Here is a 23,712-nt window from a genome sequence, read left to right as displayed (position 1 = left end):
AAAAAATCAAAGAACTTCAGAGATTAAAATGTTTCCACCCTCTTTAAGAGCAACAGATTTGGACAATAATTAAACCCAATTAAAGGCAAAGAGGGGAGAAATTTATAAATAACCTTACTATATAAAATTTCCTACAAACGATTTAAAAAGACGCTAAGTATAAAGGTGGGGTAGGGGAAGGCAAAGAACATTAACAGACAACATTGCAACAAGATACCGTATTTAAGCTACCAAGTAGAGGGGATTTTATGAAGGAATAGTAGGCAACTGGTGTGGGTGTCTTAAAATGGGTGTCTTCCAGGTAGCCTGTGGCAATGTAATCAGGGCACCTTTCTGAGAAAGTATAACAACTTATATCACTTGCCTTAAAATGTCCACCTCGAGGCCGGGCCATGTGGTGTAGTGGTTAAGTTCGCGCGCTCCCCTGCGGTGGCCTGGGATTCCTGCGTTTGGATCCTGGGGGTGGACATACACACCCTTCATCAAGCCATGCTGTAGTGGCATCCCACACGCAAAACAGAGGTAGGTGGGCACAGATGTTAGCTCAGGGCTAATCTTCCTCAAGCAAAAAGAGGAAGATTAGCAACAGATGTTAGCTCAGGGCCAAACTTCCTCACCAAAAAGAAAAAAAAAAGGTTCACCTCTTGGCCCAGTAATTCTAGTTCCATGTCTGTACTGAAGATGTATTTCGAAATGGGAATGAAGATATATTTAATCACAGAGAGATGTTCATTATAGTGTTATTTATAATGTTGAAAAATAGGTCTAAAAATATGGCAATGATTAAATAAATGAGGGCGGAATATCATGCAGCTAATAAAAATGTTTACTGAGTTTTGAACAGCATGGGAAAATACTCATGATATAATGTGAAAAGGACAAAATTGTATGAGTAGGATTCAACCTGTACACAGAGGCTACAAATGACAAAGCAGAAGTGACCCCTGATACTGAGGTTATTAAGTATTTAAAACATTTTTAAAATGTTTTCTGAATTTTCAACCATGAGTATATATTACTTTTTTAAAAATTGTGGTAAAATATACATAACATAATATTTACTGTTTTAACCATTTTCAAATACAATTCGGTGGCATTAAGTACACTCACATTGGGCCGGCCCGTGGCTTAGCGGTTAAGTGCGCGCGCTCCGCTGCTGGCGACTTGGGTTCGGATCCCGGCGCGCACCAACAGTACTGCTTCTCTGGCCATGCTGAGGCCCTGTCCCACGTACAGCAACTAGAAGGTTGTGCAGGTGTGACATACAACTATCTACTGGGGCTTTGGGGGAAAATAAATAAATAAATGGATAAATAAAATTATTAAAAAAAAAAATACACCCACATTGTTGTGCAACCATCACCACCACCCATCTCCACTACTTTTTCATCATCCAGAACTGAAATTCTGTACCCATGAAACACTAATTCACCTTTCCTCCTTCCCCAACCCTGAGTAACCACCATTCTACCTTCTGTCTCTATTGATTTGACTGTTCTAGACACCTCATATAATTGGAATGATTTTGTTACCAAACCAAAGTGGGTCTACTACTTGGTGAGTTGAAATCAAAGTCTTCACCAAAAGTAGGTGTCACACAAAGTAAGATCTATTTGCAGCAAATAAGGAACCCACAGGGAATTATGTCCAAAGCTGTGGCTCTCACAACAAGGGAAAGCAGGGACCTTTTATTTCAGATGGGAAATGAATATTCAAAAGGGAGGTTTTGTCATCACATGCAGAGGTGAGTTTTCGCTCACGCAGGCGCGGTTGGAAAATATGCTTCCACATGCATCGCATGTTATGGTAATAAGGCCTAGGCTCCTCCTGGGGTGGAGATCTTAACATTAAAATGAAGCAAAGGTAATCCCTTGGGCACTTCTCTGTTGGTCTGCGCAGGTGTCACTCTTGAGGTGGGGTTTGGACCAGTTCAGAGCAGTTGGTGATTACATCTCTTAACATAACTAAAAAAAGAATTTTTTTTTCTCTTGGTGAGGAAGATTGGCCCTGAGCTAACATCTGTGCCAATCTTCCTCTATTTTTGCATGTGGGACGCTGCCACAGCATGGCTTGATGAGTGGTGTGTAGGTCCGCACCAGGATCAGAACCTGGGAACCCAGGCTGCCTAAGTGGAGTGGGAGAACTTAACCACTACACCACTGGGCTGGCCCCTAAAAAAATCATTTTGAAAAAACAGTTAAGTGCTTCTGAAGCCTCCTTTGAGTTACTTGGGGCAATTAATCGGTGACAATTTGTCTTTTTATGCATATATTAACTTTATAAGCTATCCATTTAATCCACCCCAACCCTGCAAATAGGCATTATCTTCATTTTACAGATTAAGAAACTGGGGTTCAGCGAGATTAAGTAACTGGTGCAAAGTCACCATCTGGTTGAGAGCCAGGACTTGTGTTCCTGAGGCTGTACATGGGCTTTGGAAACTGAATGCCACTAAAAATAAATTTAAAGAGTGAAAGGACCCAACACAACACCACACACAGTAGACACTCAGTTTTGTCTTTGTTTTTCCTTCTGCCAAGCACACGTAAGACCACATGGCCAAAGCTCAGACAATTTGAGCAACAAAATAAAGTAGTATTGGGGCAGGACAGGTGGCATAGTGGTTAAGTTCGTGCGCTCCGCTTCAGAGGCCCAGGGTTTGCAGGTTCGGATCCCAGGCACAGACTTACGCACCACTCATCAAACCGTGCTGTGGCAGGTCCCACATAAAATACAGGAGGATGGGCACGGATGTTAGCCCAGGGCTAATCTTCCTCAGCAAAAAGAGGAGGATTGGCAACAGATGTTAGCTCAGGGCTAATTTTTCTCACCAAAATAATAATAATAGTAATAATAATAATAATAATAATAAAGTAGTATTGGATTATAACCCAAAGTATAAAATAAATATCAGTGAGCTCATACTGATATCAATAAATGTAGAATAAGTGAATAAATGCGGAGAAGAGGCAAGTCTCCTTAACTGAAGAATTCCAAATTTATGTAGACACTCCATCCTTGAGGAGGTTAAGTATCACTCCACAAACCATTAATGAAATCAATAGTTATGCATGTTTTTGGTGCAAATGTATTTAATGAAAAATAAATTAAATTTTTTTAAATTTTATTTATTTATTTTTCCCCCAAAGCCCCGGTAGACAGTTGTATGTCATAGCTGCACATCCTTCTAGTTGCTGTATGTGGGACACAGCCTCAGCATGGCCGGAGAAGCGGCGCGTCGGTGCACGCCCGGGATCCGAACCCGGCCGCCAGCAGCGGAGCGCGCGCACTTAACCGCCAAGCCACGGGGCCGGCCCTAATGAAAAATAAATTAATTGGCGACACAGAACAAAGATGTTTTTAAAGTTCTTTCTGCAGGTAGATGAATTAAAAAACAGGAAAAGAAATAAACTGCTATTGAGATAGGAATTCAAAGGGCTTTTGTGTTACCACGTATGCTATAATTATTTCGTAAACTTTTTTGGGTCCAAGGAAGATTTTTATGATAGAGGAAGTAATTTGGCGAAGGGTATAGAAATCTTAAGAAACTTAATGATGCCCATGGTTTATAAATGGGAAAAAATTGCATAACTTCAAGTGTGTGAATTCCTGCCGAGGAGGTGGTGAGGGAGGCAGATAAAACTGCAGTGCTATTTCTTGCTCTGCTCTCTTTCATTAAAAATTTCTTTTTCAAAAGCTGACTTTCTGTCATTGCTTAGAAACAAAGAGTAAAGATGTTAACCCTCAGGGTTTCCGGCTTGCCTAGGAGGAGGATACCAAAAGTCAAAACATCTCAGAGGGCAGAATATTTTTACATAAACAGTGCTGAAGACAAGCAGGGAAATGACCACTTCCTTTCCTTCTGTTGGGCAGACCCTGTTTCCTGTGATCACGCCACAAAGTGCTCCGCAGCTTTGAAAGCTGAGTCAGGAGATACCGAGACGTTGCTGCTGTTGAGGTGGTCATTTTCTGAAAGAATTTTTGGAGACAAAAAAAAAAAAGTGCATTTGTTCCATGGGAATAAGAGATATTTGTTTTTTGGGTTTTTTATAACTAATTAATTTTATTTTTAAAAATTGTGGTAAGATACAAATACTACAAAATTTATCATTCTAACCATTTTTAAGTGTATGGTTGAGTGGCATTAAGTACATTCACATTATTGTGCAGCCATCACCACCATCCGTCTCCAGAATGTTTTCATCATCCCAATTGAAGCTCTGGACCCATTAAACAATGACTCCCATTTCCCCCTCCCTCTGGCCCTGCTGACCTCTAGTCTACTTTCTGTTCTATGAGTTTCATTCTTCTAGGTTCATTGTATAAGTGGAATCATGCAGTGTTTTTCCTTTTTGGGTTTTTTTTTTTTTTTGTAAGGAAGATTGGCCCTGAGCTAACATCTGTGCCCAATCTTCCTCTGTTTTCATATGTGGCATACTGCCACAGCCTGGCTGATGAGTGGTATAGGTCCATGCCAGGTATCCAAACCCATGAACCCAGGTCACCAAAGTGAAGTGCACCAAACTTAACAACTATGCCACTGGACCAGCCCCTGTCTTTTTGTTGACTGGCTTATTTCACTTAGCATAATGTACTCAAGGTTCATCCATGTTGTGGCAGGTGCCAGAATTTCCTTCCTTTTTAAGGCTGAATAATATTCCGTTGTATAGATAGACTACTTTTGTTTATCCAGTCATCCGTCCTGGTGGATGGACACTTGTGTTGCTTCTGCCTTTGGGCTGTTGTGAATAATACTGCTGTGAAAAGCACTCATATGAGTCCTGCTTTCAATTCTTTTGGGTATATACTCAGCCATGAGCTAGATTAATTATATTTGGTTTTGAAAAATTATTTTAAAGCTTGAGTTTGCTTTTGGAAAAAAAAAATTTTTTAACCTGAAAATTATATTCAAGGTGTGAAAGATGGAGAAATTGTGTATGTTTCATAACCAAGCTTCTCTCTGACTGTGGATGTCCGTAGCTTAACCCCATGATGACTGTCATCTGGACGCTGGAACCATCTACAGACACTCCCCGTGTTAAAGCCAGGACCATAGCAATGACCTCCCTGATCTTCCTCCCACCCCCTTTACCTCTGGGATCTCATCTCCTGCTCTCCCCTCCATCCTTCCCCCTAGAGCCCCTGGCCTCTGGACTGTTTGTGGACCAGGATCATCCCAGACACAGTTGTGTCTCTTGGGGCCTCTGCCTGAAACACTGTCCTTCCAGGTATCTGCACAGCTTGTCTCCTTACCTTCTTCAGGTCTTTACTTAAGTGTCCCCTGAGGATGATGCCTTCCCTGGACACTTGTTTAAAGTGTCTATCACATTTAACATACTATATTTTTTATCTGTTTATTTTATTTACTGTCTGCCTCTCCCACTAGGATGTCAGCCCCATGGGCACAGGGCTTTCATCTGTTTGGGTTCTCTGCTGTATCCTGGTGCCTAGAACAGCATCTACACATGGTAGGTGCCCAGTAGGTGTTGGAGAGTGTGTAGCTGTGACCACGGTTAGCTTCAGAAGAAAATGAAGAAGTACTTTTGAGTTGTCCAACTTACTTATGTACTTTGATTTAACACCCCAAATGAGAGAATATGGAAAGTGGAATGTTTTATCCACATGTGGCACGTGATAAGTAGCAGGCTCTCACTTCAGGCTGTCCCCAAAGTAAGCAGGGTGGTAGTCCACCTGCAGAAGAGGGGGTTGAAGAGTGGCCCCTAAAAGCATATGTCCAGGTCCTAACCCCCAGAACCTGTGCATGTGACCTTACTTAGAAAAAGGGCCTTTGCAGATGTTTTTAAGTTAAGGATCTCCTTAAATCCAGAGGAGATCATTCTGGATTTAGAGTGAACTTGAAATCCAATTATACCTTATAAGGACAGGTATCCTTATGAGAGAAATTATAAGAGAAAAGCAGAGGGAGATTTGAAACACAGAGACACACGGAGAAGAAGGAGATGTGAAGACAGAGGCAGAGACTGGAATAATACATCTACAAGACAAGGAACGCTCAGGACTGCCACAGCCTTCAGAAGTTGGGAGAGAGGCATGCAATGGATGAGCCTCCAGGAGGAAACAACCCTGCAGACACCTTGATTTCAGACTTTTGGTCTCCAGAACTGCAAGAGAATAATTTTCTGTTATTTTAAGCCATCCAGTTTGTGGTAATTTGTTACGGCAGCCACAGGGAACTAAACCACCCGCTACAGTCGTATCTAAACTGGCCCGTGAGTTTATCCTGTAATGAGATTCACTCTTCTAGTTGTATCGAAAGGAGGACAAAATAACTCCTATTAGGACTTTAATCAGCTAGTTGTTTGCAGTGTTGTCTGGAAAAAAAAAAAAAAGAAATGGACCAACCAATATCAGAGAAGCCAGAACCCCGGATCCCAGAGCTAGAAGTGACCATCAGTGTCATTCCTGGCTCCCCTCCATTTCACAGATGCGATAACAGAAGCTCAGGAAATGACTTGCCTACTATGCTAATAATAACTAATGTAATAACAATAATGTTGGCTAACATTTATTGACCATTTATTATGTATCAGGCACTACGGTTTGCGGATATTAGTTCACTCAGTCCTCACAAATGTGTAAGGGAGAGAGGAATATTAGCCATATTTTGCAGAAACCAAGTCACAGAGAAGTTAAATCATTACTTTAAGATCACCCTGAAAGTCGGGCTAGGACATGAGCCCAGGCAGGCTCCCTCCAGCGTCTGGGGCTTAGCAAGCGTGCTCTGTGGAAGACAGCACTCCTGTCACCTGTCAGTCACCTGTTAGAACTGATCTCACCTTACAGCCACACCGGTTCTCTAGGGCGCTACCCTTGTGAAGATAAATTGTGTTGAGAAGGTGAATGGCCGATGGCAGCAAGACCTGTATAGCTCATTCTGGTCATTCTCAAATGAAACCATCCAGGCTCTGGGTTAGGCTGAAATTCTGCTTCTATTCTGAGAAGTTGAAATTCAGACCCTCCCTGTTTCCTCTGTCCCTCTGGGTTTTTATGATGTTGAAAGTGAAAACACTTTTCTGTGTGAATATATATTTTAATGGAGCTAGGAGAGGAATGGGGAACATGAGGAGGAAAAAGCAAGACAATCTTAGGCATCTGGGGCTCCTGGAAATGGACAGTAATTTTTTTCTAACCTTTGAAAGAGAGACGAGTAAGCTTGCCCTGCTCACTGCCCATTCCCTCTGCTGAAGAGCGAGGAGGCACTCCAGAGACTGGGCGTAGCCTTTCAACTAAGTGTTTGCAACCCTCGGAGTGGTCTCTGCTGCTCAGCTCAGTTACGTGAGTCAGGGTTTGCACCTGGAACAGGCACCAGTCCATTCATTGTTGTCCCAGCACGCAAGAGCTCAGGCATGTGGTCAGGGAGATGGCCACCCCAAGGACTGATGTGCCTATAGGTGCACAGGAAGATGGGGCTCTGTCCCGAAGGACGTGACCTGAGATCATCATAGGACTCCATGACACGAGCTGATTGTACCTGAAGGCTTATTTTTCTGTTGACGTGGATGCAACCTGAATGAAAACTGTATCCCTGGCCCCAGTCCTTTCTGATGTCCCCATTGCCTGTTCTGGCCCTGCTCCTCTGATCTGACTGACTTGGCACCTTCGCTTTGCTCCTGATGTTCTCTCCTGAGGACACTGTCATACATTCGCCCCTGGGCTAAGTCTCCACGTGGTGGCTCTAGGAACTTGCCCACCCCACGTGTCTCCAGCCCCCAGATTCCACAGTGAAACCAGCTATGTGCCACCTGGACCTGGCCTGGCTCTCCAGGAGGAGGACTGTACACATGATGCTTGAGAGTCTTCACAGCTCCCCCGAGCCCACCTTAATGGCCTCTTCTTGTCCCATCTGTATGGGGTGTCAGCCATGACCCTGTGCTATGCAACCAGCACCCCATAAAAAGGGGTTTCTTAGGGCCCAGCCTGGTGGCATGGTGGTTAAGTTTGCCAGCTCTGCTTCCGCAGCCCAGGGTTCACAGGTTTGGATCCCTGGCATGGACCTCTGCACCACTTATCAAGCCATGCTGTGGCAGTGTCCCACATACAAAATAGAGGAAGATGAGCACAGATGTTATCTCAGGGCTAATCTTCCTCAGCAAAAAGAGGAAGACTGGCAATGGATGTTAGCTTAGGGCCAATCTTCTTCACACAAAAAAAGGAGGGGGGCTTTTTATGGGCTGAACTGTGTCCCCTCCAAATTCATATGTTGAAGTCCTAAGCCCCAGTACCTCAGAAAACAACTGTATTTGGACATAGCGTTTTTCAAGAAGTAATTAACGTCAAAAGAGGTCACTAGGGTGGGCCCTAATCCAGTATGAGTGCCCTTATAAGAAGAGGAGATCAGGACACAGATACACACAGAGGGAAGACCAAGTGAGGACACAAGGTGATGATAGCCATCTACAAGCCAAGGAGTATAGGCCTCAGAAGAAACCAGCCCTGCCAACATCTTAATCTCAGACCTCTAGCCTCCAGAACTGTGAGGAAATAAATTCCTGTTACTTAAGTCATCCAGTCTGCAGTACTTGTGATGGCAGACCTAGCAAACAGGGCTTTTGGCGTCTTTCCTTGTCCCTGTCTCCTCTGGAGCCATTTGTCCTGAACCATTGCACATCTGCTGCCCCTTACATCCTTGGTAAATGACCTTGCTCATTTCTAGCCCATGGCATTATTTCACCCCTGGCTGGATGCTCCTAAAACAAGTGGCTGGTACATAATTGTCACTCAATAAATGTCTTTTAAACGAACAAATTGTATTATATTTTAAAGCATTTATCTTCTCAAGTAGGATGGAACTGTATTATTCACTTTGTATTACCAGAACCCAGAACAATCTCTGTGTATTAGTGTGGATATAAGTTTAGCTGAGCTTCAGAGACCCGAAATAACAGTGACTTACACGAGATAGAAATTTATTTCTCACATAATAGTCCGGAGGGAGGTGGCCGGGAGCTGGTAGGTGGTTCAACACAGTGAGGTTGTGTAGGGTCCAGGATCCTTCTGCCTTGTTACTCCATCTTCCTCAAGTGCTGCCATCATCTTCATGATCCAAGGTGGCTTGTCACCATGTCCACATTCCAAGTAGCAAGATGGAGACAGGGAGGGGAAGGGCATTCTCTCCCCTTTTGGGATAAGACTCAAATGTTGCACACATCACTTTTGCTCACAACCCATGGTGAACTTGGTCATGTAGCCACACAAGTGCAAGAGAGGCTGGGAAGTACAATACAGTCATTATTCTGGACTACTGTTCATCCACCTGAAAATTCTATTATGGAGGACGAAGAGAATGGATACTAAGAGACAGCTAGAAATCTTTGTCATCCCATGTCTCATAACAGATGCTCAATAAATATTTGCTGAATTCGTGAAATATTATCAACTAAGAATATATGAATGTAATAATAGTAATGTTCCAGGGCGTGATGAAGATCTTTAATTTTAAAAATACACCTGAAACATGTAACTTTCTATTAATGTAAGTTGGAATATTTACCATATATAGAGCCAAAGATTTTCACTGAACACAACAGAAAATATTGTTAGATTTCGTGACCTGAGGAAACAACTCAAGAAAGTTGCACCTAAACATAAGGACATAGAGAAAAAACTTCAAACTAGCTAGCAGAAACTGAGCGAAGCTGAAATATACATTATGGTGTCATTGTAAATTCCAAATCCAGATCAAAATAAAAGTCTAAAACGTACGCAGCCTTCAGCAGTATTTTATATGCCAAAAACAATTAGAGTAAATACACTCATATGATGAAAATAACTTCTATGACTAGGATGACTAGGACCCATTTATTTCAAGCAATATTTGATATGCAAGAAGTTCAGCTGGAATGTCTCTTTTTAGATCTTTCCTGAAATCCTCTATCTTCAGTCCCATTGCCACCACTGGTCCAGCTCTCATCATTTCACTCCTGGATGGTGCCACATCTTCCCCATCTGGGTCTCTCCTCCCTCTCATCTACACCACACACTGCCTTGAGATGATTTTTCCTGATTCTGTGTCCTAGTTCAAAACATTGGATGATTCTCTGATCAGTTCCTAACCTCTTAGCATCTAGGATTTCCACAGTCACTTGCTATTCAATATATCCAATCCATCCCTCACTCTAGAAAACCTGCTGTCTGGATGTTCTCCTTATTCATTTTATTAGCAGATCATGTATTCACATGGCTCAAAAATAACACAGCATAAAAAGCGACAGAGTGAAAAGTCTCCTTCCCACCCTGCCTCCCCTCCACTCCATCCCCTGTCCCCACTCTTCAAAGCTTCTTGTGCACGCTTCAGGGTTCTTTATGAAAATATAAATAAAATAGTTATATTTGCTTATCAGCCACCCTGCCTTTTATACAAAAGGTAGATTACTATATTCTGATATTTCTATTTCTATATCAATACACAGAAAGCTTCCTTATCCTCCTTTTGTTTTTTCCTTCCTTTTTTTTTTTTTTAAGAACTGTGCAGTGTTCCAGTACTTGAAGTACTAACATTTCTGTAACTGTCCCTACCTGATGGACACTTAGGTGGTTTCCAATCTTCTGTTATTACAAACAACGCCTCAATGAATAACCTTATCCGTACACATACCATTTTGCATATACATGACTCTATCTGCAGTGTAAGTTCCTGGAAGTGGTGCCTGAATTTTTCACCACTATGCCAGGTCCCCTTTCTTTGGTACCACCCAAGGGCCTATGCCTCTGTGCCAGGGGCCTGTCCCACTCCCTTGGTCCCTCGGAGAGATTTACTCCACAGGACAGTTGGAATAACTGGTATGTTGTATGCATGACTCATGGGACATAATGAACGCAACTTTATCTTCTACCATCTTTTAAAAATATATCCAGGGGCCGGCCCCGTGGCATAGTGGTTAAGTTCGACATTCTCTGCTTCAGCAGCCAGGTTCGTGGGTTCGGATGCTGGGCACAGACCTACACCACTCGTCAGCCATGCTGTGGCAGTGACCCATATACAAAATAGAGGAGGACTGGCACAGATGTTAGCTCAGGGCTAATCTTCCTCAAGCAAAAAAAGAGAAAGAGTGGCAACAGATGTTAGCTCAGGGTGAATCTTACTCAGCAAAAAAAAAAAAAAAAAAATATATATATATATATATCTCCAGTGGAAATTATCTTCACCTTCCCCAGATGAAAACTCTAATAGGCTATATAACTTCCCAGGGCTTCCATAACAAAGTACCACAACCTGGATTAAAAGAGAATTTTATTATCTCACAGTTCTGGAGGTTCGAAGTCCAAAATTAAGGTGTGGGCATGGCAATGCTTCCTCTAAACCCTGTAGGGGAACCCTTCCTTGCCCCTCCTGAGAGTGCTGCGTCACTCTCATCTCTGCCTTCACCATCACATGGTGTTCTCTCTATGTGTCTCTGTCTTCACATGGCCTTCTTCTTATAAAGACACCAGTCATATGGGATTAGGATCCACTCCACACCAGTGTGACTGCATCCTAACTAATTACATCTGCAATGACCCCGTTTCCAAATAAGGTATATATTTTTTTTTTTTTTTTTTTGTGAGGAGATCAGCCCTGAGCTAACACCCGCCAATCCTCCTCTTTTTTTGCTGAGGAAGACGGCCCTGGGCTAACATCTGTGCCCATCTTCCTCCACTTTATATGGGACGCCGCCACAGCATGGCTTACCAAGCAGTGCGTCGGTGCGCGCCCGGGATCCGAACCAGCGAACCCCGGGCCGCCGCAGCGGAGCGCGCGCACTTAACCGCTTGCGCCACCGGGCCGGCCCCCCAAATAAGGTATATTTTAAAGTCCTGGTGGTAAGGACTTCAAAATATCTATTTTGGGGGGGACACAATTCAACCCATAACATAGGCCCAAAACTTCTCTGCTCCCTTTAGGTAGGAGACAATGTTAGGGTCATTTTAATTCAGAAGCTCCTTTTCAATTCAGAAACTAGATTGTCCAGTCCTAGATATGAATCAGTCCTTCAAGTTCCATTCCAAGGCCAACTATGGTCAAGGGTTGGCAGCTGCCTGCTGCAGGAAGGGGGTGTGGTTGGAGGTTTCCGCTCTCCACTGACCTCCCTGGTGCCCTGCACATTGGCCTCCAACCCCACCACGGGCTCCGTCTCCTTCCAGAGTGGGAGAGGTAGGAGGATGGAGGAGACAGGTCTGATCTGCTGGGAGGCTCCGTGCTCTCAGGGACCATTATTGTTGTTCTTTTCTTCTTTTTTTTTTAAATTTTTTGTTTATTGCAGTAACATTGGTTTATAACATTGTAAAAATTTCAGGTGTACATCATTGTACTTCTATTTCTGCATAGATTACATCATGTTCACCACCAAAATACTAGTTACAACCCATCACCACACACATGTACCGAATTATCCCTTTCATCCTCCTCCCTCCCCCCTTCCCCTCTGGTAACCACCAATCCAATCTCTGTCCCTATGTGTTTGTTTATTGTTGTTATTATCTACTACTTAATGAAGGAAATCATACGGTATTTGACCTTCTCCCTCTGACTTACTTCACTTTGCATTATACCCTCAATGTCCATCCATGTTGTCACAAATGCCTGGATTTCATCATTTCTTATGGCTGAGTAGTATTCCATTGTGCATATATACCACAGCTTCTTTATCCATTCGTCCCTTGATGGGCACCTAGGTTGCTTCCAAGTCTTGGCTATTGTGAATAACGCTGCAATGAACACAGGGGTGCATGTACCTTTACAAATTGGTGTTTTCAAGTTCTTTGGATAAATACCCAACAGTGGAATAGCTGGATCATATGGTAGTTCTATCCTTGATTTTTTGAGGAATCTCCATACAGTTTTCCATAGTGGCTGCACCAGTTTGCACTCCCACCAGCAGTGTATGAGAGTTCCCTTCTCTCCACATCCTCTCCAACACATGTTGTTTCCTGTCTTGTTAATTATAGCCATTCTGACGGGCGTGAGGTGATATCTCATTGTAGTTTTGATTTGCATTTCCCTGATAGTTAGTGATTTTGAACATCTTTTCATGTGTCTGTTGGCCATCTGTATATCTTCTTTGGAGAAACGTCTGTTCAAGTCTTTTGCCCATTTTTTAATTGGGTTGGTAGTTTTTTTGTTGTTGAGATGCATGAGTTCTTTATATATTTTGGAGATTAAGCCCTTATCAGAAGTATGGTTTGCAAATATCTTCTCCCAATTGTTAGGTTGTCTTTTCATTTTGTTGATGGTTTCCTTTGCTGTGCAGAAGCTTTTTAGTTTGATGTAGTCCCATTTGTTTATTTTTTCTATTGTTTCTCTTGCTCGGTCAGACGTGGTGTTTGAAAAGATATTGCTAAGAACGATGTCGAAGAGCATACTGCCTATGTTTTCTTCTAGAAGTTTCACAGTTTCAGGTCTTACATTCAAGTCTTTAATCCATTTGGAGTTAATTTTTGTGTATGGTGTAAGGTAAGGGTCTACTTTCATTTTTTTGCATGTTGCTATCCAGTTTTCCCAACACCATTTGTTGAAGAGACTTTCTTTTCTCCATTGTATGTTTTTGGCTCCTTTGTCAAAGATTAGCTGTCCATAGATGTGTGGGTTTATTTCTGGGCTTTTGATTCTATTCCATTGATCTGTGTGTCTGTTTTTGTGCCAGTACCATGCTGTTTTGGTTACTATAGCTTTGTAGTATATTTTGAAATCAGGGAGTGTGATACCTCCAGCTTTGTTCTTTTTTCTCAGGATTCCTTTAGCTATTCGGGGTCTTTTGTTGTTCCATATAAATTTTAGGATTCTTTGTTCTATTTCTGTGAAAAATGTTGTTGGAACTTTGATAGGGATTGCATTGAATCTATAGATGGCTTTAGGAAGTATGGACATCTTAACTATGTTAATTCTTCCAATCCAAGAGCATGGAATATCTTTCCATTTCTTTGTGTCTTCTTCAATTTCTTTCAGCAATGTTTTATAGTTTTTGGTGTACAGATCTTTCACCTCTTTGGTTAAGTTTATTCCTAGGTATTTTATTCTTTTTGTTGCAATTGTAAATGGGATGGTATTCTTAATTTCTCTTTCTGCTACTTCGTTGTTAGTGTACAGAAATGCAACTGATTTTTGTATGTTGATTTTGTATCCTGCAACTTTACCATATTCGTTTATTACTTCTAAAAGATTTCTGGTGGATTCTTTAGGGTTTTCTATATATAAAATCATGTCATCTGCAAATAGTGACAGTTTCACTTCTTCCTTTCCAATTTGGATCCCTTTTATTTCTTTCTCTTGCCTGATTGCTCTGGCTAGAACTTCCAGTACTATGTTAAATAGGAGTGGTGACAGTGGGCATCCTTGTCTGGTTCCTGTTCTTAGAGGGATGGCTTTCAGTTTTTCACCATTGAGGATGATATTAGCTGTGGGTTTCTCATATATGGTCTTTATTATGTTGAGATACTTTCCTTCTATACCCATTTTATTCAGAGTTTTTATCATAAATGGATGCTGTATCTTGTCAAATGCTTTCTCTGCATCTATTGAGATGATCATGTGACTTTTATTCTTCATTTTATTAATGTGGTGTATTACGTTGATTGATTTGCGAATGTTAAACCATCCCTGCATCCCTGGAATAAATCCCACTTGATCATGGTGTATAATCTTTTTAACATATTGTTGTATGTGATTTGCTAGTATTTTGTTGAGGATTTTTGCATCGATGTTCATCAGTGATATTGGCCTGTGATTTTCTTTTTTTGTGTTGTTCTTGTCTGGTTTTGGTATCAGGGTAATGTCAGCTTCGTAGAATGAGTTAGGGAGCTTCCCCCCCCTCCTCAATTTTTTGGAAGAGTTTGAGAAGGATAGGTATTAAGTCTTCTTTGAATGTTTGGTAGAATTCACCAGGGAACCGTCTGGTCCTGGACTTTTATTTTTGGGGAAGTTTGTGATTACTGTTTCGATGTCCTTGCTGGTGATTGGTCTATTCAAACTCTCTACTTCTTCTTGATCCAGTTTTGGAAGGTTGTATGATTCTAAGAATTTATCCATTTCTTCCAGATTGTCGAATTGGTTGGCATATAGCTTTTCATAGTATTCTCTTATAATCTTTTGTATTTCCGAGGTGTCTGTTGTAACCTCTCCTCTTTCATTTCTGATTTTACTTATTTGTGCCTTCTCTCTTTTTTTCTTGGTGAGTCTAGCTAAAGATTTGTCAATTTTGTTGATCTTTTCAAAGAACCAGCTCTTGGTTTTATTAATTTTTTCTATTTTTTTTTGGTCTCTATTTCATTTATTTCTGCTCTGATTTTTATTATTTCCCTTCTTCTACTGATTTTGGGCTTTGTTTGTTCTTCTTTTTCCAGTTCCTTTAGGTGCATTGTTAGATTGTTTATTTGAGATTTTTCTTGTTTGTTGAGATAGGCCTGTATCGCTATAAACTTCCCTCTTAGAACTGCTTTTGCTGTATCCCATAAATTCTGGCATGTCGTATTTTCATTTTCATTTGTCTCCAGGTATTTTTTGATTTCTTCTTTGATTTCTTCGTTAACCCAGTCGTTGTTCAGTAGCATTTTGTTTAATCTCCATGTATTTGTGGCTTTTCTGATTTTCTTCCTATAGTTGATTTCTAGTTTTATACCGTTGTGGTGAGAAAAGATGCTTGGTATTATTTCAATCTTCTTAAACTTATGGAGACTTGTTTTGTGGCCTAATATGTGATCAATCATGGAGAATGTTCCATGTGCATTTGAAAAGAACGTGTATTCTTCGGTTTTTGGATAGAATGCTCTGTATATATCTACTAGGTCCATCTGTTCTAGTGTGTCGTTTAAGGCCAATGTTTCCTTATTGATCTTCTGTTTGGATGATCTATCCGTTGGTGTAAGTGGAGTGTTAAAGTCCCCTACTATTATTGTGTTACTGTCTATTTCTGTTTTTATGTCTGTTAATAATTGCTTTATATATTTAGGTGCACCTACATTGGGTGCGCAGATATTTACAAGTGTTATATCCTCTTGTTGAATTGTTCCCTTGATCATTATGTAATGCCCTTCTTTGTCTCTTTTTACAGTTTTTGTTTTAAAGTCTATTTTGTCTGATATGAGTACTGCTACCCCAGCTTTTTTTTCATTGCCATTTGCATGGAGTATCTTTTTCCATCCCTTCACTTTCAGTTTGTGAGTGTCTTTAGGTCTGAAGTGTGTCTCTTGTATGCAGCACATATATGGGTCTTGTTTTTTTATCCAGTCAGCCACCCTATGCCTTTTAATTGGAGCATTTAGTCCATTGACGTTTAAAGTAGCTATTGATAAGTATGTACTTACTGCCATTTTTTAACTTTTTTTTTTTCTCAGTGTTTTAGTAGTCCTTCTCTGTTCCTTCCTTCTTCTATACAGAATTGATGGTCACTTTAGTTTGACCTCTGTCTGAAAGCTGTACTCTTAACTCCCCTCCTCCCTCCTTTTATGTTTTCGATATCATATCTAACCTCTTTTTTGTGTATTTGTATCCATTACGTTCTAATCATGGAAATAGATAATTTTTCCTATTTGTGATCTTCTCGTTTCCCCTTAAATCAGTCCCTTTAACATTTCTTGTAGCACTGGTTTCTTAGTGACAAACTCCTTTAATTTTTGCTTATCTGGGAAAATTTTGATCTCTCCTTCCATTTTGAATGATAACCTTGCTGGGTAGAGTATTCTTGGCTGTAAGTTTTTTCCTTTTAGCACTTTAAATATATCATGCCATTCTCTTCTAGCCTGTAAGGTTTCTGCTGAGAAGTCAGCTGATAGCCTTATGGGGTTTCCTTTGTATGTAACTTGACATTCTCTTGCGGCTTTTAGGATTCTCTCTTTATCTTTAATTCTGGACATTTTGATTATGATGTGTCTTGGTGTGGGCCTCTTTGGGTTTATCTTGTTTGGGGCTCTCTGTGCTTCCTGTACCTGGATGTCTGTTTCCTTCCTTAAGTTAGGGAAGTTTTCATCTATTATTTCTTGAAATAGATTCTCTGACCCCTTGTCTCGCTCTTCTCCTTCCGGGACACCTGTAACACGGATGTTAGTGCGCTTGATGTTGTCCCAGAGGTCCCTTAGACTGTCCTCAGTCTTTTTAATTCTTTTCTCTTTTACCTGTTCACCTTGGGTAATTTCTTCTAGTCTTTCGTCCAGCTCACAGATCCGTTCTTCTGTATCCTCTACTCTGCTTTTGAGTCCCTGTAATGAATTTTTCATTTCCAGTATTGTATTCTTCATTTCTGATTGGTTCTTTTTTATATCTTCCATTTCTTTGTTGACATTCTCACTGAGTTCATCTAATCTTCTCCCCAGATCAGTAAGCATCCTTAACACTCTTACTTTGAAGTCTCTGTTGGGTAGGTTGCTCATTTCTGTTTCACTTAGTTCCTTTTCTGGGGTTTTGTCCTGTTCCCTTACTTGGAATGTATTCTTTTGCCTCCTCATTTTGCCTCTTTCCCTGTGCTTGTGTCTACGTATTAGGTAGGTCAGCTACGTCTCCTGCTCTTGGATAGGTGACCTTATGTAAGTGATGCCTTAGGAGGCTTCCAGTGTGCTTCCCTCAGTTCTCAATGTTCCAGGGGTGACCCCTATGTGGGCTACGTGTGTCCTTCTGTTGTGGCCTGTTTGCTCTCCCTGTAGGCGCCCAGGGAGGCTGAGTTATGCTCCTGGCCAGCTGTTGTAATGCTCAGCTGCTTGTAGTTGTTCTGGGCCCTTCAGTCTCTTTATCAGGTGTGGGGAGCCCCAGCACAGTTGGCTGCAAGTTCTAATACCACATTTGTGTTGCAGTATTTCTTTTAAGTGACTAGGCCCCCAGCGTGGCAGGCTGTTAGGCTCAGGGCCTTACAATTGCTGTAAGCCTCTAGCCTATTAGGTCTCTTGTCAGCTCTCTGAGGCTTGCAGCTGGGTGGGGCTGGCCTCAGGCACAGGAGCACCCAATGGTTTCAGGATTTGGAAGGTGGAGCAAACCTCCCATGTGGGTCTTTGAGAAGCACAAGTCTTCTGCAGCTGACAAACCCTGCCGCCCACAGGTCCACACACACAGTCAACACAGTCCTGCCCCGTGTGAGCGCCCCGACCTCTCCAAGTGGACCCAGTCTCTCCATGGCGGGAGCCCCACACAGTCCACCACTGCCCCACACTCTCCACCCGCTCCTTGTGCACACCCTGCCCCGCTCAAGTTGGCTCAGTTGCAGAGAATCCAGTCACCAATCTATGCAGGCCCACAAGTTGTCTGAGGGCTTGTTGTTGGGTGGGGCCAGTCTCTAGGGTGGCTGCCTGCCCTGGCTGAGCTGGATTAAATCGGTGCTCTAGTGGGTGGGACAGACCTGGGCTAGCAGGCCTCAGGGAGAACTCCAATGGCGTCTGTGTCAGCACGCCCACACCAGGCCACAACAATGGCCGCCGCCAATGTCGCAGTCCCTGGAGAGGTTTCACTCCTCACCGAGATGCACTCAGGGCCTATTAGGTGAGTCTCTTTTCACCACAGCACTGTGCACCTTTCTTTCTGGTGATTTTAGGTTGCTTTATGAAACGGGTGAGTTTGCGTGCAGGCCCTGTAAGAGCCAGTTTTAGTTTCTTTGTGAAGCGGGTTTTCTGGGGGTACTCCCCAATGTTTTAGTAGCAGGCACAGTCAGATATTATGCCGCTGGTCTCGATTGTGCTGGGTCCACAAAATGCCCACAGCAGGGGCGCTCCCGGCTCAGGGCCCCGCGTCTCCAGGGAGGCTGCGTACCTGTGGGCTGCTCCCGGCGGCCGTGAGGCGCTGTGGCTTGTGAAGGCGGCGTTTTTCCTCTCCGGAAGGGAGTCTCTGCCTCTTCCACCTCAGTTAGGATTGTCCGTTGTTGTAGGAGTTCCTCTTATGCAGTTTTCAGTTCTGTCTCAGGGGTAATTTTTCCACGAGTAGTTGTAAATTGGCTGTGTCCACGGGAGGAGGTGAGTTCCGAGTCTCCTTACGCCGCCATCTTGACTCCCGAAAAAAAAAAAAACTGTTCTTTTCTTCTTATGGGTTTTTTGGGGGTTTCTTTGGAGTTTTCCATCTTGGAGACTTCTTGGCTGTGGATCTCCTGATTCTGGCAAATGCAACTTGGTTTTGGGAATTAACTTGTAACTTCTTCTCCAGCCCTAGAAATCCAGCTTTCCTCCCTCTGCCCCAGGCATCCGTTTTGGACAGGACCCTCAAGATCCATTGCCAGCCTCCCCTTTCCTCCCCGGTGGAGCACATCTGATTCAAGGAGTGCAGGCGGCAGCGTGCTCCTAGCCTTGCCACCAAAGCAGTCGGTCAGCTCATCTCTTCTCTGGATTTCCCAGGTGACGTCAGACTTGTGTCCAGGGGGGTCCCCTGACTGCGGGACACACACTAACAAGCTCTGTGGGTTTCTCCTGGGGGATAGAGGGGTCAGGAGATGAAATCTCACAGCAAGACCAGTCCTGTCCCCAAAGAAATCTCACCCCTACCCTTCTCTCCACACTCTGACCCCTTGTATGTTCTTGTTCTGATTGAGGCACTGAGGGACCAGGTCAGCATTACTTCCTCTACACATCCCTTTGTATATGATACATATGCTTCACTATGGGAGCTCAATATTCCCATTCTAGTATTCTCTTCCCACCTGCCAGCACACTGACCATAAATACAGCAACAAGGTAGTCATTTACAAATTCTCTCTCTCTGCCTTTTTTTTGGGGGTGGGGGGAAGATTCGCCCTAAGCTAACATCTACTACCAATCCTCCTTTCTTCTTCTTTTTCCCCCCAAAAGCCCCAGTACATGGTTGTGTACAGTTGTAAGTTCTTCTGGTTCTTCTATGTGAGCCGCTGCCACAGTATCGCTACTGACAGATGGGTGGTGTGGTTCTGCCCCCAAGAACTGAACCCGGGCCGCCAAAGTGGAGCACGCGGAACTTTAACCGGTAGGCCATCAGGGCTGGCTTGCTCTCTCTGCCTTTTCAAGAAGGTGGGTCCTGAACTGAACGACCTTTTTTTTAGTTTTTTTAAAAATAAATTTTATTTTTAGAATAGTTTTAGATTTACAGAAACTTTGCAAGATAGTACAGAGTTCCCCTAAACCAGTTTCCCATTATTAATATCTTACATCAGTATGGTATATTTGTTACAATTAATAAGCCCATATTGCTACATTATTATTAACTACAGTTCATACTTTATTCATATTTCCTCTAACGTCCTTTTTTTCCCCAATGTCCTTTTTCTGTTCCACAAGCCCATCCTCACACCACGTGACACTTAACTATCTCCTTAAGCTCCTCTTGGCTGTGACAGTTTCTCAGATTCTCCTTCTTTTGGATGACTTTGACAGTTTTGAGGAGAATCCCGGTATTTTGTAGAACATTCCTCTACTGGAATTTGTCTGATACTTTTCTCACGATTTGATGGGGTTATGGGTTTGGGGGAGTGGGGTATTATAAAAAATATATGTGGTCTTTGTCCCCAGTTCCTGGCACAAAGCTCCTAAGACCCTTGGAATTTCCTGAGTGATAAGAGCTCTTTGTTATTCATAATGAGCCCCTTTCAATCATATCTGAGCTTACGCTAATGAAGTGATAATTGGTGTGCTCCTGGTTGGTTTTGGGATGGGGGCTGGTAACCAGAGGAACCAACCAAGTGATTAGAGAGTTGGAATTTTCCGCTGCCTCTCCCTTCCACGTAGGTAAATGACACTTCCATAAAAATCCATAAACAAAGGGGTTTAGAGCGAGGTGCTGTCAGGGTGGGACCGCTGGAGAGGGAGTGGAAGCTTTGCAGCCCCCACTTCTTCTATGCATCTCTTCCATTGGGCTGTTCCTGAGTTGTACGCTTTATAGGAAACCGGTCATAGTAAGTAAAGCGCTTTCCTGAGTTCTTTTGAGTTGTTCTAGGGAATTCTCAAACCTGAGGGGTAGGTTGCGGGAACCCATGAATATGTAGCTGGCTGGGCAGAAACGTGGGTAGCCTGGGCACCCCATTTGCGTCTGGTGTCTAAAAAGGGGGCAGAGAATCGGTTGTTGGTGGTGGAAAAGACACCATGTGTTTCGTATCAGGAGGAAGAAAACTCTCTGGGAGGAAGACCAGAGGGGGAGGGGAGGGCCCCCATTTTTGCTGAGCATCTTGACATATGGATCTATAAGTCTGGAGTAATAAGGGCCTGAGAGACTGAAGGGCTGCATGAAGGAGGGTAAAGAAAAAGAAATGGGTCTACAGGGGGCCACGCGGGGGAGAGAAGAGAAGCATCGAAGGGCTCTCTGTCTCCCCTAACAGTGTGGTCCAGCGTCTGAAGCTGGAGGAGCCTCCGGGCGCCCAGCAGCCCCGGTGTGTGCAAGCCCTGCCCGCGCGGAGGCTGGACCGGCCGCCAGGGGGCGCAGCGCGCGGCGGGGAAACGCGGGCCCCCCCCCCCCCCCCCCCCCCCCGGCGGAGGGGCCGCCGGCCTCGCCTCCGCAGCAGGTCGCGGCGCCGCGTGTCCGGGCGGGGGTCGGGGTTGGACGGGCCGGGCCGCATCGTCGGTCAGAGTTGCGGGGTTGCAACGGGCAAGGCTGGGAGACCCGCTCCAGCCGGTGAGAAGGGGGCGGGGTTTCCAACGGACAGCGCCGCCGCCCTCGCGCTCCTCCCCGCTGGGTCCCCGCTGGTTCGGCCTGCTTGCCAGTGCGCACGCGCGGTTCGCTGTCCGCTGAGCGCCTCGGTGCCAGCGGCCCGCCCGCCTCCGCGCGGCTCCTGGCACCGTCCCGGGCGCTGGTTTCCCAGATGCCAGTGTTAGGGGCAAAGAGCAGGGCCCGCCCAGCCGCGCCAGAAAGCACCCTATAACCTGCGTGTGGGCAAAGGCTTTCTATAATAACCCAAAGTCCAGATGCAAGAAAAAAAAGATTGCTACGTTTGGCAACATTGAAAAACAAAAACCGTACAGCCAAACAAACACACAAACAAAAGCCTACTGTAAATATAAGACTGGCAACATATTTCACAGATAGAGTTAATATTCCAAATATATAAATAACTCTTAAAGACTGAGAAAACAGAAGACCAAAAATCCAATTTAAGAAAAGGCAAAGACATGAATGGACAATATGCAAAAAATGATATAAAGCTGGCCCTTACACAAATGAAAAGATGTTCATTTCCTCTCATAATAGGAGAAATGCACAATACTCTGAGATATCACTGCTAACCAATACGATTTGCAAAAAAAATGCAAATGCCTGTGGGGAAGCAGGCACTCTGAAACATTGCGGGTGGGAACGCAAGATGGTATAATCCTATAATAGAGGGGAATTTGGCAATATGTAATAAAACTTGGTATGTATTTACCCTTTGACCCAGCAATTTCACAGCTAGGGACTCACCCTCAAGAAACACTTACACCAATATGAAAGTATATATATGTTCAAGGTTACTTATTGCAGCATTGTTTGCAACCACAAAATTTTAGAGACAATCTCAGTCCAATACATCTGCAATTGGGTGAATAAACTCTGGTACATGGACACAATGGAGTACTATGCAGTTGTTAAAGAGTGAGGAAGACCTCTGTGAACTGATATGGAGTGATTTCCAGCATATATATATATATATATTTTGTGTGTGTGTGAGGAAGATCAGCCCTGAGCTAACATCCATGCCAATCCTCCTCTTTTTGCTGAGGAAGACCGGCCCTGAGCTAACATCTATTGCCAATCCTCCTTTTTTTCCCTTCTTCTCCCCAAAGCCCCAGTAGATAGTTGTATGTCATAGTTGCACATCCTTCCAGTTGCTGTATGTGGGATGCCGCCTCAGCATGGCCGGACAAGCAGTGCCTCAGTGCGTGCCTGGGATCCGAACCCGGGCCGCCAGTCGCGGAGCGTGCGCACCCAACCACTAAGCCACGGGGCCAGCCCATCTAGCATATATTGAGAAGTGAAAAAAGCTAACTACAAAAGGGTACATATATTATGCTACTTTTTGTGTAAAACGGGAAATAGTAAAATATTCAAGTATCTGCTTATTTTTGCACAAAAAAAAAACCTCAGGATGACTAAACTAGAAACTAATATATTGGTTGCTTACAGTGGGTGGGTGGGAATGGTGTGAAAGGCTAAGAGGAAATGACACTTATTTGAGCATAACTTTTTTTAGTAGTTCCAACTTTTGGAAACATGAATGTTTTAATATTAAAAAAAAATAAAATTAAGTCAACCAAGATGGGGGAAAAGAGACCTAAAATTGAATACAGACAGAAGTAAACAAATGAACTAAACTGTATAGTAAAGTAACTACGCGAAAGAAAATCAAGTTACTTCTGAACACAGCTCTTTGACTATATACCTTCTGTGTGTAAATAAGCAAACAAAACTACAAAGACATTTTGAGCTTCACTTACTTGTTAGTGATCTGGTATAGCAATTCTGAAAATATGTTCTGTGTATTGTGGGATTAAGCAAATTAGTAAATAGAATGATATTGGTAGGAGGCAGGATTCTCACTATTGGAGAAGGGTGATACAGAGATGCAGAAAGGGAAGGCAAGGAAGAGCTTTGTGGATTGGCATCCACTTCCTAGATCTGTCTGCTGGAAGAGCTTCGGGAGCAGGGCACCCCAACAGCCATGAGCATTCCTGTGTCCATATCTTGGTCTCTAAATACCATTCTCCATTAAAAGAAGTCAGAGCTCCTTGGAGAAAGGGCTCATTCAGGGAGGGGCAGGGAAAGTGGAAGATGGGCCACGAACAGCTTGTGCCAGATGAAAGCATGGTGGCACTCAA

Source organism: Diceros bicornis, chromosome 27 (assembly GCF_020826845.1).
Source record: "Diceros bicornis minor isolate mBicDic1 chromosome 27, mDicBic1.mat.cur, whole genome shotgun sequence".
NCBI classification, from domain to species: domain Eukaryota; kingdom Metazoa; phylum Chordata; class Mammalia; order Perissodactyla; family Rhinocerotidae; genus Diceros; species Diceros bicornis.
The sequence above is the reverse complement of the archived record's forward strand: the minus strand, read 5'-3'. Positions refer to the sequence as shown.